The sequence below is a fragment of the Pristiophorus japonicus genome, chromosome 15 (genome assembly GCF_044704955.1).
Source record: "Pristiophorus japonicus isolate sPriJap1 chromosome 15, sPriJap1.hap1, whole genome shotgun sequence".
Taxonomy (NCBI): Eukaryota; Metazoa; Chordata; class Chondrichthyes; family Pristiophoridae; genus Pristiophorus; species Pristiophorus japonicus.
In genome coordinates this window covers 148,915,716-148,933,526 of record NC_091991.1, presented here as the reverse complement: position 1 = coordinate 148,933,526, position 17,811 = coordinate 148,915,716, and positions in this window count along the sequence as shown.

Sequence of the window (17,811 nt, the reverse complement as noted above, 5' to 3'; positions counted from 1 at the left end):
AAACTAATTTGGAGCGGGTGGGCACCAGGATGTAACATTAGAAAGAAAAAACAAAGTGCACAAATGATTGGGAGAGACAGATAGCACTAGTGTAAGCCATAGTAAGGCATTCAGTGGGGTCAGATTAAGACAGATTTCAAGAAGGTCTAAGATAGGTTTACAGTGTAAACGCACAAAGAATGGTAAATAAGGTTGGTGAGCTGCAGGTGCAAATAGCCACATGGGAATATGATGTTGTGGCAATAACAGAGAACTGGCTCAAAAAAGGGCAGGATTGGGTTTTAAATATTCCTGGATATAAGGTGTTCAGAAAAGATAGGGAAGGAAACAAAGATAGTGGCGTGGCAGTATTGGTTAAGGAGAATGTTACAATGCTGGAGAGAGAGGATGTCCTGGAGGGGTCAAGGGCAGAATCTAATTGGTTATAGTTAAGAAATAATAGAGGTGCCATTACACTACTAGGTGTATTCTATAGGCCATCAATTAGTGGGAAAGATATAGAGGAGCAAATTTGTAGGAAAATTACAGAGAGGTGCAAGAACTATAGAGTATTTATAATGAGGGATTTCAATTATCCTAATATAGACTGGGATAGTAATCATATAAAGGGCAGAGAGGGAGAAGAATTTTTGAAGATAAAAATTGAAAAAAAGAGGTACTAGAAAGCCTGTCTGTACTTAAAGTTGATAGGTCACCAAGACTGGATGGGATGCATTCCAGGATGCTGAGGGCAGTTAAGGAGGAAATTGCAGAAGTGCTGGTCATAATCTTCCAGGGGTTAGATGCAGGGGTGGTACCAGAGGACTGGTGAATTGCAAGTGTTACACCCTTGTTCAAAAAAGGATGTAAGGATAAACCCAGCACCTACAGGCCAATCAGTTTAACCTCGGTGGTGGGGAAGAGTTTAGAAACAATAATCAGAGACAAAGTTAACAGTCACTTGGACAGGTGTGGATTAATTAAGGAAAGCCAGCACGGATTTGTTAAAGGCAAATTGTGTGTAACTAACTTGATTGAGTTTTTTGATGAGGTAACAGAGAGGGTTGATGAGGGCAATACGGTTGATGTACATGGACTTCCAAACGGTATTTGATAAAGTTCCATATAATAGGCTTGCCAGCAAAGTTGAAGCCCATGGAATAAAAGGGACAGTGGCAGCATGGATGTGAAATTGGCTAAGTGACAGCAAACAGAGAGTAGTGGTGAATGATTATTTTTCAGAATGGAAGAAGGTATACAGTGGTGTTCCCCAGGGGTCGGTACTAGAACCACTGCTTTTCTTGATATATATTAATGACTTGTACTTTGGTGTACAGGGCACAATTTCAAAATTTGCAGATGACACAAAACTTGGAAGTATAGTGAACTGTGAGGAGGATAGCGATAGACTTCAAGAAGACATAGACAGGCTGATGAAATGGGTGGACACGTAGCAGATGAAATTTAATGCAGGAAAGTGCGAAATGATACATTTTGGTAGGAAGATCGAGGCAAGACAAAATAAATTAAAGGGTACAAACCTAAAGGGGGTACGTGAACAGAGATACGTGGGGGTATATGTGCACAACTCATTGAAGGTGGCAGGGCAGGCCGAGAAAGCGGTTCAAAAACCTAATTAATTAAATCAGCTGATTGCTGCATAGTTGCTGGGTGTGTTTTGCTAAGGTTCAGAGTTTATTTTTGCTTGATAGTTCCGAGTCTAACTAGAGGGATGGCAGGGCAGCTCATTCCCGTGAATTGCACATCCTGTGGCATGTGTGAAGTCCTGTATGCTTCGTACAGCCTGGACGACCATGTGTGCAGGAGGTGTCTCCAGCTGTGCCAACTTGAGCTCCACGTTTTGGAGCTTGAGTCACTGCGGTGCATCTGCGAGACTGACAGCTACGAGGATAGCACATTTCTAGAGGTGGTAACCCCGCAGCTTAAGAGTGTGCAGGCAGAGAGGGAGTGGGTAACCAGCAGACAGAAGAGGAGGACTAGGCAGGTAGTGCAGGAGTCCCCTGAGTCCATCTCGCTCGCCAACCGATATTCTCTTCTGAGTGCCGGTGGGGGTGATGGTGCCTCTGAGGAGTGCAGCCAGAGCCAAGTACATGGCACCATGGGTAGCTCAGCAGCATGGAGGGAGGAAGAAGAATGGAAGGGGTATAGTGGTAGGGGATTCAATAGTCAGGGGAGCAGACAGACGTTTCTGCAGCCGCAGAAGTGACTCCAGGATGGTATGTTGCCTCCCTGGCGCCGGGGTCAAGGATGTCACCGAGCAGCTGCAGGGCATTCTGGGGGGAGAGGGTGAACAGCCAAAGGTCATGGTCCCTATCGGTACCAATGACATAGATAGAAAAAGGTCCTGCAGGCAGAGTTTAAGGAGCTAGGAGAGAGATTAAAAAGCAGATCCTCAAAGATAGTAATCTCTGGATTACTCCGGGTGCTACGAGCTAGTGAGTACAGAAATAGGAGGATAGAGCACAAGAAAACAAGAAATAGGAGCAAGGGTAGGCTATTTGACCTCTCGAGCCTGCTCCGCCATTTAATATCATGGCTGACCTGATCATGGACTCAGTTCCACTTCCCTGCCCACTCCCCATAACCTTTTATTCCCTTAGCGCTCAAAAATCTATCTCCGCCTTAAATATATTCAATGACCCAGCCGCCACAGTTCTCTGGGGCAGAGAATTCCATAGATTTACAACCCTCCGAGAGAAGAATTCCTCCTCATCTCAGTTTTAAATGGGCAGCCCCTTATTCTGAGACTATGCCCCTAGTTTTAGTTTCCTCTATGAGTGGAAATATACTCTCTGCATCCAACTTGTCAAGTTCACTCATTATCTTATATGTTTCGATAAAATGAATGCATGGCTGGAGCAATGGTGCAGGAGGAAAGGTTTTACATTCCTGAGGCATTGGGACTGCTTCTGGGGGAGGTGGGACCTGTACAAGCCGGAAGGGTTGGACCTCAACAGAGCTGGGACCAGTATCCTCGCCGGAGGATTTGCTAGTGCTGTTGGGGAGGGTTTAAACTAGCTTGTCAGGGGGATGAGAGCCTGAGAATAGATTCAATAGGGAGGGGAATAAAGCTGGAATTGGAAAGCAAAAATGTAGGAAGTGAATTTGAAGGACAGAGGAAACAAGGGCTAGAAAGTAGTCAAGAGGCGGTCTGGCTGTACTAAATGGTATATACTTCAATGGAAGAAGTACAGCGAATAAGGCAGATGAGCTGAGAGCACAGGTAGACGCTTGAGAGTATAATATTATAACTATTACAGAGACATGGCTAAAAGAGATGCAGGTATGGCAGCTCAACATCCTGGTTACAGGATCTTCGGACGGGATAGAGAGGGGATAAAAAGGGAAAGGGGTCGCGGCATTGATTAAAGAAACTATTACAGCTGTGAGGAGGGATATGTTAGAGGGATCATCAAACGAGACCATATGGGTTGAACTGAAAAACAAAAAAAGGGCGATCACACTGCTGGGAGTGTACTATAGACCCCCAAACAGTGAGAGGGAGACAGAAGAGGAAATATGTAGGCAAATTTTTGAGAAGTGCAAAAACTATAGGGCAATAATAATAGGGGATTTCAACTATCCTAATATTATCTGGGACAAAATTAGTGTGAAGGGTATAGAGGGTGCAGAATTCCTAAAATGCATTCAAGGGAACTTTTTTAGCCAGAATGCAGCAAGCCCAACACAGGAGGGGGCGGTTCTGGATTTAGTTTTAGGGAATGAAACTGGGCAGGTGGAAGGGGTATTAGTGGGAGAGCATTTAGGTGCTAGTGACCATAATTCAGTTAGATTTAAGGTAGTTATGGAAAAGGAGAAGGATAGACCAGGAATAAAAGTTCTGAATTAGGGAAAAGCCAACTTTGATAAGCTGAGAGGAGATTTGGCCATAGGGACTGGAAACAGCTACTTGAAGGTAAATCAGTGTCAGAGCAGTGGGAAGCATTCAAGAAGGAGATCCGTAGGGTTCAGGCCAAATATGTGCCCTTAAAGAAAAAGAGTGGGACTAACAAATGTAGAGCCCCCTGGATGTCGAGGGACATACACTGTAGGATAAAGAAAAAAAGGGAGGCTTATGACAGATACCGAGGGCTAAATACTATAGAATCCCTAGAGGAGTATAGAAAGTGCAGGGGTGAAATTAAAAAGGATATTAGGAAAGCAAAGAGAGAGCATGAAAAATTCTTGGCAAGTAAAATCAAGGAAAATCCAAAGTTGTTTTATAAATATATTAAGAGCAAGAGGATAACTAAAGAAAGGGCGGGGTCGGAAAAAATCCGGAAGGACAGGATAAATCTTCACTTAGAAAGACACGGATTAATCAAGGACGATCAGCACGGATTTATTAAGGAAAGGTCGTGTCTGACTAACTTGATTGAATTTTTTGAGGAGATAACCAGGAGGGTCGATGAAGGCAAAGTGTATGATGTAGTGTATATGGATTTTAGCAAGGCTTTTGATGAGGTCCCACATGGTAGACTGGTCACAAAGGTTAAAGCCCATGGTATCCAAGGCAAAGTGGCAAGTTGGATTCAAAATTGGTTCAGAGACAGGAAACAAAGGGTAAAGGTTGATGGGTGTTTTTGCGACTGGAAGGATGTTTCCAGTGGGGTTCCTCAGGGTTCAGTACTAGGTCCCTTGCTTTTTGTGATATACGTCAATGATCTAGACTTGAATATAGGGGGTATGATTAAGACGTTTTCAGATGATACTAAAATCGGCTGTGTGGTTGATAATGAAGAAGAAAGCTGCAGACTGCAGGAAGATATCAATGAACTGGTCAGGTGGGCAAAATCGTGGCAAATGGAATTTGATGCAGAGAAGTGTGAAGTAATGCATTTGGGGAGGACTAACAAGGAAAGGAATACACATTAAATGGTAGGATACTGAGAAGTGTAGAGGAACAAAGGGACCTTGGAGTGCATGTCCACAGATCCCTGAAAGTAGCAGGCCAGGTAGATAAGTTGGGTAAGAAGGCATACGGAATGCTTGCCTTTATTAGCCGAGGCATAGAATATAAGAGCGGGGGGTGGGGGTTATGCTTGAACTGTATAAAACACTGTTTAGGCCACAGCTGGAGTACTGCGTGCAGTTCTGGTTACCGCATTACAGGAAGGACGTGATTGCACTGGAGAGGGTACAGAGGAGATTTATGAGGATGTTGCCGGGAGTGGAGAATCTAAGCTATGAGGACAGATTAGATAGGCTGGATTTGTTTTCATTGGAACAGAGGAGGCTAAGGGAAGACCTCACTGAGGTGTATAAAATTATGAGGGGCCTAGATATAATGCATAGAAAGGTCCTATTTCCCTTAGCAGAGGGGTCAACAGAGGGGGCATAAATTTAAAGTAATTGGTAGAAGGTTTAGAGAGGATTTGAGGGGAAATTTCTTCACGCAGAAGTTTGTGGGAGTCTGGAACTCACTGCCTGAAAGGGTGGTAGAGGCAGAAACCCTCACCACATTTGAAAAGTACTTGATGTGCACCTGAAGTGCCATAATCTGCAGGACCTAGAGCTGGAAAGTGGGATTAGGCTGGATAGCGTTTTGTTGGCTTGCATGGACCCAATGGGTCAAAATGGTCTGTTTCTGTGCTGTAAACTTCTATGATTCTATGATGTGGGACAATATCATTGTGGCCATCACTGCCAGCAGTGTCACCCCCACCACCTGGCTCTAGTGCCCAAAGAAGCCTCATGACCTCAGACCATTGACCAAGGTCAGGAAATGCATCTTCAAAAGCCGTCTCCTACCAACTGCACCACAAGCCTTACACACTGCTCAATACATGATCCCTACCCCCAATCATTCACCTATCAACAATCTGCACCAATCATGAGGCACCTCTCCCATTCCTGGCTTTACCTCACGCCTTGGAGGAGACGGTGCAGGCAAGGGCATGGCTGAGTCCTTGGCCAGCGGCAGGGCTGAAAGGATAAAATATGTTGGTATCTTCTTACGTTATCCTACTTTGGCATGCACCTCTTGCTTTCCCACCCTCCCGTCACCACAACGCCACCCTTGTGCCTTCCTCATTTCACACATCCAAGAAATGCAACCTGCCCACCCAGTTGGTTGACCAAGAAGACAGAGAGGAGAGTGAAGAAGAAACACCATCGCTTGATCTGACACTCCCAGCCACCAGCTCCTCAAGGTCAACCAGCAAGGCTATTTGCAATGTCCCCCACTGAAGGTCAGCAGCCTCCCACCAGGCATGCTGTAGCCACTGGGGTAGCACTGCTTGACATCAGTAGGATAGGCAAAGGCACACACCAGACACTCACTAAGAGAATGCATAAGGATGATGAGTTGATTTTTTGGTCATATTGGATGGGTAGATGTATAAAATTGGATTGGAAAGTTTGCTTTGTGGTGGCTTTTATTTCAGCATTGTGGCCAAGAGGGTGCTGTGATGGTCAGTAACAGAGGAAAAGTAAGGTGTGGGACAAATGTTGAAACAGGAATTGGGTTGTGGTCAGTGGTACTGCAGACAGATGATTCCATCCCAGATATCTCAGCAAGAAAGGGGCTGTCTGGGTTGCATCCTCCCTTCTACTTTCTCCTTTTCAGCTTTCTACTCTTCTGTGTCTTCCTCTCCCCTCTGTGAACGAATTATGTAAATCTGAAAATACAGCATAAAATTCTGGAAATAAAGCTGGTTAGACCTGAGACATGAACTCTGTTTCTCTCTCCATGGATGTTGCCTGACCTGCTGAGTATTTGCAGCATTTTCTGTCTTCTCAGAAGCCTTCCTTTCCCATCCAAGGCCTTGCAAGTGTCCAGCAGCACACCCTACACATTTAAAATTGTTTTACTATCTATCGCAGCAAATCACTACTTCAATAAAATAAAAAAGAACAGTCCAAAAGTTTAAATCCAAAGTTAACTGAAAGGTGTGTGTATCCCTTCAAGAGGTGCTGACATTGCCCTGTGAGTCTGCTTGCACACCAGGTTTACCTGGCGTGATTAGGACCCAGCACTGAATTCAACGCTTGGGTCGAAGTTCAGAGTGGTGATGTTAATTCATCCGATTGACGTCACCACGCTGCCATTTATTTTACAGGGCATTGCCAGTTACCAGCAGCACAAAGGGAGCGAGGAAAATGGCGGCCGCTGCGGGATCGATCAGCAGCAGCCAAAAGAGCGGCTGCCGCTATTTTTTTGTTATTTCATGGCACTATGGAGTGGCTTCAAGCCCTAAATTTTAACTGTGATGTCAGTTTCAACCTGATTTTCAACTCCTTCATCACTGGCTAATTAATTCTGACCTAGTAACCAAGTCATCATTTAATGTTTAAGCTAAATACCATCTTTCTTTGGGAGGAAAGGGAAGAGAAATATATTTCAACAGCATGACTCTAGTTCATGATTGTCCCACGTTAACTCAGTATTTTTAAATGTTCTAGCACTTCAATTTTATTTTTATATTCCTATTTTTATGTTCTTTATAAAGTAACTGCACTGGAAACTAATTATTGTGAAGTGCTTTGAGATGTTCAGAGACATAAGGAGCTATATAAATGCAAGTATTTCTTTATAATAAAAGGCTACTTAGTCTTGCACTTACCTTTTGTACATAAAGGTCTACAGATAAGCTCAAGCAGCATTGGGGCTCTGCTCATCCATGAGAAAACTGGCATCGCTGAATTTTGCAAGTCCAGCTCTCTCTTTAATTTAAATAGACTCCCAAAGCATAGAAGACATGTGGAGGAAGTCAGACCAGCAGCACTCTTGCCTGAGTGTCATAACATCCAGCCAGGTAGCGACTCCTAAATAACTGCTACAGGCTCTTAAATGGGAGACTACTTTTATATGCCAGCAAGAAAACTGCAGCTCCTGACGCAAAAGGCTAAAAGGAAAAATGTGGGCAAAAGTCGTCCATCAGTGAAGATTTTTGGGAGTCCTGTTGCAGCAAATGAGGCAAGCCTCTTTGTAGAGCAGAAGGTCACTGTGACAAATTCAGGATATTTGCAGGTGACTGCTGAAATTCAATCATTACAACAGTAACTACACTCGAAAAGTACTTCATTGGTTGTAAAGTGCTTTGAGATGTCCAGTGGTCGTGAAAGGCGCTGTATAAATTCATGAGCCTGAGTTTGGTCAAGATACCGCCTGTTATATATGTGAACTTGTATTTACTCTGTACAGCCACCAGAAGGCTCATTCCCTGGAGTCCCAAAGGATCCCATAATCCCTTGGGAGCACAGGTATTTAAGAAGGCTTCACAGGTTGGAGAGGCACTCTGGAGACCTGCAATAAAAGACTAAGGTCACACTTTACTTTGAGCTTACAGTGTTCCGTCTGACTCTTTCTCCATACACTACAACTGGCGACGAGATACAGATAGCGAACCCAAAGATGCAGAGCAGTGCATCCTGGAGAAATTTTCGGAGGGCGATGATTGGGAAACTTTTGTGGAGCGACTCGACCAATACTTCATGGCCAATGAGCTAGATGGGGAAGAGAGCGCTGCCAAACGTAGAGCGATCCTCCTCACCGTCTGTGAGGCACCAATGTAAGGCCTCAAAGAATCTGCTCGCTCCAGCGAAACCCACGGAGAAATCATACGACGATTTGTGCACATTGGTCCGAGAGCATTTGAACCCGAAGGAAAGCGTTCTGATGGCGAGGTACCGGTTCTACACCTACAAAAGATCTGAAGGCCAGGAAGTGTCGAGTTATGTCACCGAGCTGAGACGCCTTGCAAGACATTATGAATTTGAAGGACATTTGGAGCACATGCTCAGAGACTTTTTCGTGATTGGCGTTGGCCATGAAACCATACTTCGCAAGCTTTTGACTGTAGAGACCCCAACCTTGAGTAAGGCCATAGCGATAGCCCAGGCGTTCATTGCCACCAGTGACAATACTAAGCAAATCTCTCAGCACACAAGTGCTGCTACAAATACTGTGAACAAAGTGATGTTGTTTTTGAATCGTAATGTACAGGGTAGGTCACACATATCTGCAGCTACATGTCTGCAGATGTCTCAGAGTCCACCATCAAGGGTGAGGAATGCAAGGCCATTAACAACTTGTTGGCGCTGCGGGGCTGATCATCGTTTCCATTCATGCCCATTCAAAGGATACATTTGCAAGGGCTGTGAAACAATGGGACACCTCCAACGAGTGTGCAGGCAAGCTGCTAAGCCTGTTAAACCTGCAAACCACCACTTTGCAGAGGAGGACAGATCCACGGTGGATCACTATGAACCAGAGCCTCAGAGGAGGCAGAGGTACATTGGATGCACACATTCACCATGAATTGTCCCCCGATAATTCTGAATGTTGAACTAAATGGACTCCCGGTGTCAATGGAGCTGGACATGGGCGCGAGCCAGTCTATCATGGGCAAAAAGACTTTCGAAAGATTGTGGTGCAACAAGGCCTCAAGGTCAGTCTTAACTCCAGTTCGCACGAGACTAAGAACTTACACTAAATAACTGATTCCCGTAATTGGCAGTGCTACCGTAAAGGTCTCCTGCGATGGTGCGGTGCACAAGCTACCACTCTGGGTGGTACCGGGCAATGGTCCCACGCTGCTCGGCAGGAGCTGGCTCGGAAAGATACGCTGGAACTGAGACGACGTCTGAGCGCTATCGCCCGCTGACGACACTTCGTGTGCCCAGGTCTTAAACAAATTTCCTTCACTGTTCAAACCGGGCATCGGGAAATTCCAAGGAGCAAAAGTGCAGCTCCACCTAATTCCGGGGGCGCGACCCATCCATCATAAAGCAAGAGCAGTACAGTACATGATGAGAGAAAGGGTAGAGATTGAGCTAGAGTGGCTGCAACGAGGGGGCATCATTTCACCGATCGAGTTCAGCGAGTGGGCCAGTCCTATTGTCCCAGTCCTCAAGGGAGATGGCACCATCAGAATCTATGGTGATTACAAAGTAACTATCAATCGTTTCTCCCTGAAGAACCAATACCCACTACCAAAAGCCGACGACCTCTTTGCAACACTGGTGAGAAGAAAGACGTTCATGAAGCTGGATCTTACTTCAGCCTACATGACTCAGTAACTGGAGGAATCATCGAAGGCCCTCACCTGCATCAACACGCACAAAGGTCTTTTTGTTTATAACAGATGCCCGTTTGGAATCCGATCAGCGGTGGCGATATTCCAGAGAAACATGGAAAGTTTACTGAAGTCGGTCCCACACACTGTGGTCTTCCAGGACGACATCTTGGTCACAGGTTGGAGCACAGTCGAGCATCTGCAGAACCTGGAGGAAGTGCTTAGTCGACTCAACTGCGTGGGGCTCAGGTTAAAACGCTCGAACTGCGTTTTCCTGGAGCCTGAAGTGGAGTTCCTGGGAAGGAGTATTGCGGCAGACGGCATCAGATCCACCAACGCGAAGATGGAGGCAATCGAGAACGCACCAAGGCCACAGAATGTGACGGAGCTGCGGTCGTTTCTGGGACTCCTGAACTACTTTGGTAACTTCTTACCGGGTTTCAGTACCCTGCTAGAACCACGACATGTCTTACTACGAAAAGGGACGAATGGGTTTGGGGCAAAAGCCAAGAAAATGCCTTTGTAAAAGCGAGAAAATTGTTACGCTCAAACAAATTGCTTGTGTTGTATGATCCATGTAAGCGTTTGGTACTAGCATGTGATGCGTCGTCATATGGCGTCGGGTGTGAATTGCAACAAGCTAATGATTTTGGTAAACTGCAACCAGTTACTTATGCATCCAGGAGTCTGTCTAAGGCTGAGAGAGCCTACAGCATGATTGAAAAAGAAGCATTAGCTTGTGTCTATGGGGTAAAGAAAATGCATCAAGACTTGTTTGGGCTAAAATTTGAATTGGAAACTAACCATAAGCCACTTATATCCCTGTTTTCCGAGAGTAAAGGGATAAATACCAACGCATCCAGAGATGGGCGCTTACGTTGTCCGCATACAACTACACCATCTGCCACAGGCCAGGCACAGAAAACTGCGCTGATGCTCTTAGTAGGCTGCCATTGCTCACCACGGGGGTGGAAATGGTGCAGCCCGCAGATCTAGCTATGATTATGGAAGCATTTGAGACTGCGCAATCACCCGTCACTGCCCGGCAGATCAAAACTTGGACAAGCCAGGACCCCTTATTATCTCTAGTCAAAAGCTGTGTGCTTCACAGGAGCTGGTCCAGTGTCCCAGTGGAAATGCAGGAAGAGATAAAGCCGTTCCAGCGGCGCAAAGATGAAATATCTATACAGGCAGACTGCCTTCTGTGGGGCAATCGAGTAATGGTCCCCAAGAAGGGCAGAGACACCTTCATCAGTGATCTCCACAGTACCCACCCAGGCATCGTAATTATGAAAGCGATAGACAGATCCCACGTGTGGTGGTCTGGTATCGATGCGGACTTAGAGTCCTGCGTTCACAGATGTAACACATGCTCGCAGTTAAGCAATGTACCCAGGGAGGCCAAGTTTATGGTCTTGGTCCTCCAACCCATGGTCTAGGGTACACGTCGACTATGCAGGCCCATTCTTGGGTAAAATGTTCCTTGTGGTTGTAGACGCGTACTCCAAGTGGATTGAATGTGAGATAATGTCGGCTAGCACGTCCGCTGCCACCACTGAAAGCCTGTGGGCCATGTTTGCCACACACAGCTTACCCGATGTCCTGGTGAGCGATAACGGGCCATGTTTTACCAGTGTTGAGTTCAAAGAATTCATGACCCGTAACGGGATCAAACATGTCACATCTGCCCCGTTTAAACCAGCGTCCAATGGTCAGGCAGAGAGAACAGTGCAAACCATCAAACAAGGCTTGAAGAGGGTAACTGACAGCTCACTGCAGACTCGCTTATCCCGAGTCCTGTTTAGCTACCGCACAAGACCACACTCACGCACTGGGATCCCACCTGCTAAACTGCTCATGAAAAGGGCACTTAAGACAAGGCTCTCCTTAGTTCACTCTGATCTACATGAACAGGTACAGAGCAGGCGGCTTCAACAAAGTGCATACCATGATAGCGCAAATGTGTCACGTGAGATTGAAGTCAATGATCCTGTATTTGTATTAAATTATGGACAAGGTCCCAAGTGGCTTCCCGGCACTGTCGTGGCCAAAGAGGGCAGCAGGGTGTTTCGGGTCAAACTTTCAAATGGACTCATTCACCGGAAACACTTGGACCAAATCAAACTCAGATTCACGGACTACCCTGAGCAACCCACCTTGGACCCTACCTTTTTTGATCCCCCAACACACACACCAGTGGCAACCGACACCACGGTTGACCACGAAGCAGAACCCATCATCCACAGCAGCCCTGCAGGGCCCAACACACCAGGCAGCCCAGCAAGGCCAGCTGCACAACAGCCCAGCGAGGGCCCAACAAATGATTCAACAACACCAGCTTTCACATTGAGATGATCAACCAGGGCAAGAAGAGCCCCAGATCGACTCACATTGTAAATAGTTACACTATTGACTTTGGGGGGAAATGTTATTATATATGTGGACTTGTATTTACTCTGTCCAGCCACAAGAGGGCTCATTCCCCGGAGTCCCAAAGGATCCCATAATCCCTTGGGAGCACAGGTATTTAAGAAGGCTTCACAGGTTGGAGGGGCACTCTGGAGACCTGCAAAAAAAGGCTAAGGTCACACTTCACTTTGAGCTCACAGTGTTCAGTCTGACTCTTTCTCCATACACTACACCGCCCACTACCACCCATCGCCGCTGAGGTACCGCCCAAAAATTATGAGGAAATTCCTTAGGGACCGCTGACCTAGTGCCCAGTGGGAGTTTCATCGGGGAAGTACTGCCTGCCCATGCAGAAGTCTCTAAAAACGCAAACTTGGTCGTTAGGATCCTGTAAGATCCTGCTACCATCCGCCAGATAGACCATTGGGAAAAAGGTGGTCTTACCTGGCTGTTAATCGGACGGTAGGGACAATGGTGCAGAGCGGTCCAGAGCTGCACATGCCGGGTCAGATATATATGCTGCAGCAATATTCGACCCTCAGACAGAGTTTACAGATTGAAGTGAAACTGCTCAGAAAGAGTTTGCAGATTGAAGGAAAAGTGCTAAGAAAGAGTTTATATATTGAAGGAAAAGTGCTCCATTGAAGGGTAGGTGTCGGGTAGAAAGCGGAAATGAGCTGTGAAATACAGTAAAGGCTCCATGGACTTGTGCTATAAGGGTCTTGACACCATTGGAGACAGACAGATTTAGTGACACAATGGGCCCAAGTTTCCACATGATTTGCGCCTGATTTTTAGGAGCAACTGGTGGAGAACGGACTATCTTAGAAATCGCAATTCTCCACATTTTGTTTTCTGCAGTTCTAGTCAGGTAGAACAGTTCTAGTTTAGAACAGAATTTTTTCTTCAAAAGGGGGCGTGTCCGGCCACTGACGCCTGATTTCAAAGTTTCCACAGTGAAAACGTACTCCAAACTAACTTAGAATGGAGCAAGTGAAGATTTTTGTAGAACTGAAAAAACCTGTTCTACACATTAAAAAATCAGGCGCAGGTTACAAATTAAGCGTCCAGAACGAGGTGGGGGGGGGAAGGGAAGTCATTAAATTCTACAATAAATCCTTATTTATACTTCTACAAATATTATACAAATAAATCCAACCTGAATAAACATTTATAAGCAAAGAAAAGATTAAATAAACCATCTTCCTACCTGTGTGAAAGTGCTTCAGGCACGGAGAATGCTGCAGTCAGCCTGAGGCGCCCGTTCTTCCTGCGGGGGGGGGGGGGGAGGAGGCGCCTGTTCTTCCCGCGGGGGGGGGGGGGGGGGGGAGGAGGTGCCCACTCTTCCCGCGGGGGGGGGGGGGGAGGAGGCGCCCGTTCTTCCCGCAGGGGGGGAGGAGGCGCTCGTTCTTTCCCGCGGGAGGGGGGAGGAGGCGCCTGTTCTTTCCCGCAAGGGGGGGGAGGAGGCGCCCGTTCTTTCCCGCGGGGGGGGGGGGGAGGAGGCGCCCGTTCTTCCCGCGGGGGGGGGGGGAGGCGCCCGTTCTTCCCGTAGGGGGGGAGGGGGAGGAAGCGCCCGTTCTTTCCCGCAGAGGTGGAAGGAGGCGCCCGTTCTTCCCGCGGGGGAGGGGGGAAGGAGACAGTGAGAAGGCTGCAAGTGCTGATGTGCTGATGGCAATGTGCTTTTATTTAAAAATGTTCAAAAATTAAATAGCTAGAAAGAACTACAAAAATGGCCGAGTGCCAATGTTTCCTTCACACTGCGCGTGCGCGAACGCTCCAACGCGCACGCGCAGCGTTGCCGGCAGGAAAAAAACGAATTTAAATAGTACCCGCCCCCTCCCACTTACAAAATCGGCGCGAGTGTAGGCTCCGCCCCACTGGGCGCCGCGCCAAACAGACAAAGAGCTGCAGAATGCTCCAGAATTGCGAGTTTTTTTTCCGGCGCCGTTTTAGGCGCTAAAAACGGGCGCCCAGCTCGGAGAGGCGCCCGTTTTTTATCGTGTGGAAACTTGGGCCCAAAGTGAGTCTACAGATGTTATGAACTCATGTCAAAGTATATAGGCAATAATAAAATCCTGTAAGTTTCTCTTAGATGTTAGGATGGGATCCTGAGAACAACATGAGCTCAACTACAGAAGATGCAAATATATATATATTCGACTGGTATAATGTGACTGAATAACATGTAATGTTAGGGGTGGGGTTTGGCGATGTGTCACCTAAAAAACTGTACACTCAAATGCCAACCATAATGTCTGGCCTCCAAGTTCTGCAACTATCTGTCATTCAAAGCCACCCATCGTAGATTGGTGATCCTTACTTGTCATAGCTAAATGATGTGCTGTCAGGACCCATTAAAGAGTCGCATCATATCTGTAAGGCAAGATATTGCTCAGACAGCAGTACATTTAAAGGACATTTGTATGTTTCTCAGCATGTACCCCTCATTATCTAAAAGTTAGACACTGACCAAGAGTTGTTCAAAAATGTTTCTGTATTGAATTGTACAGCATTCAAAAGTAATAGGACATTCCAACACGTAGTGCAAAATATTTTACATTATTTCAAAAAACAGTAAATTAGAAAATGTAGGCAGTGAGGTGGAAGACACTGGCATCTCTGGATCCTCGGGTTCTGTCGGTGTCACTGGTATGGCATGGGGGGGGGGGCGGGTTCCATGCCATAGCCCGAGACCATCGATTGCCGCATGGCATCTACAGAGTTGTCGGTTCGCTCCACCACACTGATCAGCTGCGACATACTGGTAGTATGCTGCTCTGCAAAGGTGGTGATGCTGGAAGCTATCCCAGCCATGGCCTGGAGCAGCTCTCGACTTAGGCCAATGCTTGTCCTCGACAACTGCACCATTTCCCGCATTGCTGCCACCCGTCCTGCATCCTCATCTCCTTGCAGCATTATCCTGGGTGGAGGCGGCTTGGTGGCTTTACCAGCACGGTTGCTGTGCCTTACAACGCTTGATCCCACTTCCTCCGACTCGAAGCCCAAAAACTCGGACCCTGAGACCGATGTTGAGCGCACAGGTGGCACACATGTCAAGTGGGTGGAGTCCTCCTCTTCCACCTCCTTGAGCTCAAGTGGGACAAACACTGGGCTTCTCCCTGTTCTTCCTCCTGGTCTTCGTCTCTGTGGGTTGCGGACATGTATTCAGTGGTTTTGGGGGTTTTTGGGAGGGTCGGGGTGGGGCGGACGGAGCTGCTGTGGCGGGCTCCTGATGAGGTTGAGGTTGACGGTGTTGGTGTTCGACATTCCCTTTGTGTGCCAGAGGTGGATGGGGTGCCTAAGTCGGTGCTGTCCGATTCATCATCTGCAAGTACAAGACATTTAAGTGTTTAGCGGAGGGGGTGTTGATCATGCTGACATGAGTACTGTGACGGTTCACAATCTTATTTCAAGGACTACCATCGCTACATGACCACACCTTAAATGGCCGACACACAGTACGTTAAAATGTATTTTACATCACATTACATTACCTTGCATGACATGAGCGTAACACAGACCGCAGAGTCGTATAAACTTACCATGCTCTAGCACGGGATCGGCACCACTATGTGTGGTGGCATGCTCCTCTATGTCAGTCACTTCGATGACATCTGGTGGGCCCCCTCCCGTGCCACACTGCTTTGAGGCGTTGGCTGTTCTTTTCTTCTGCAGAAATAAAAGTTGCAAGCTTTAACTGGTTTGCACATGCAACATGCAACATACACACACGCGCGTAGTATGGGAGTGCAACAATAAGATGTTTACTTACTCTTGCTGATGCTACCACATCATTCCATCTCTTCCTGCACTGGTCTCCATCCTGAACCATAGTGCTCACTGCGGACATGACCTCCCCAATCTCCCGCCAAATGCATTTATATTGGGTCGGGGCTGGCTTGCCACGATCATCCCGGGTGAGGTCTTTGTAACGGCGCTCCACCTCAGGGACAAGTGCCTCCAATTCGTCATCAGTAAACCAGGGAGCTCTGAGCCTCCCTTCATTGGACTTCTTGGCAGCTTTTCTTCCACTCATGAAGTTTGTAAAGTGGGTGGCTGATGAATCTGTTGACTCTCTCTCTCTAAATTACTCCCCTGTACAACTGTCAGTTGCAAGTCAGTACTGAGGTTTTATGCGCATGCACAGCTGAGCCCTCAGCCCTAATTGCAAAATAAGTAAAGTCATCATAGAAACATAGAAAATAGGTGCAGGAGTAGGCCATTCGGCCCTTCGAGCCTGCACCACCATTCAATAAGATCATGGCTGATCATTCCCTCAGTACCCCTTTCCTGCTTTCTCTCCATACCCCTTGATCCCCTTAGCTGTAAGGGCCATATCTAATTCCCTCTTGAATATATCCAATGAACTGGCATCAACAACTCTCTGTGGCAGGGAATTCCACAGGTTAACAACTCTCTGAGTGAAGAAGTTTCTCCTCATCTCAGTCCTAAATGGCCTAATCCTTATCCTAAGACTGTGTCCCCTGATTCTGGACTTCCCCAACATTGGGAACATTCTACCCGCATCTAACCTGTCCCGTCCCGTCAGAATCTTATATGTTTCTATGAGATCCCCTCTCATCCTTCTAAATTCCAATGTATAAAGGCCCAATTGATCCAGTCTCTTCTCATATGTCAGTCCAGCCATCCCGGGAACCTTCGCTGCACTCCCTCAATAGCAAGAACATCCTTCCTCAGATAAGGAGACTAAAACTGAACACAATATTCTAGGTGAGGCCTCACCAAGGCCCTGTACAACTGCAGTAAGACCTCCCTGCTCCTATACTCAAATGCCCTAGCTATGAAGGCCAACATGCCATTTGCCTTCTTCACCGCCTGCTGTACCTGCATGCCAACTTTCAATGACTGGTGTACCATGACATCCAGGTCTCGTTGCACCTCTCCTTTTCCTAGTCTGCCGCCATTCAGATAATATTCTGCCTTTGCGTTTTTGCCCCCAAAGTGGATAACCTCACATTTATCCACATTATACTGCATCTGCTATGCATTTGCCCACTCACCTAACCTGTCCAAGTCACCCTGCAGCCTCCTAGCGTCCCCCTCACAGGTCACACCGCCACCCAGTTTAGTGTCATCTGCAAACTTGGAGATATTACACTCAATTCCTTCATCCAAATCATTGATGTATATTGTAAAGAGCTGGGGTCCCAGCACTGAGCCCTGCGGCACTCCACTAGTCACTGCCTGCCATTCTGAAAAGGACCCGTTCATCCCGACTCTCTGCTTCCTGTCTGTCAGACAAAAGAAATGACAAAAAAATAATTCCAAATCTCGCATATGTGCGGTGCATGGCCTCCAATGTTTACCAAGTCGAGAGACCTGCACCTACCGCCGACTCCTGCTGCCGCCTGCTACTGGCCAC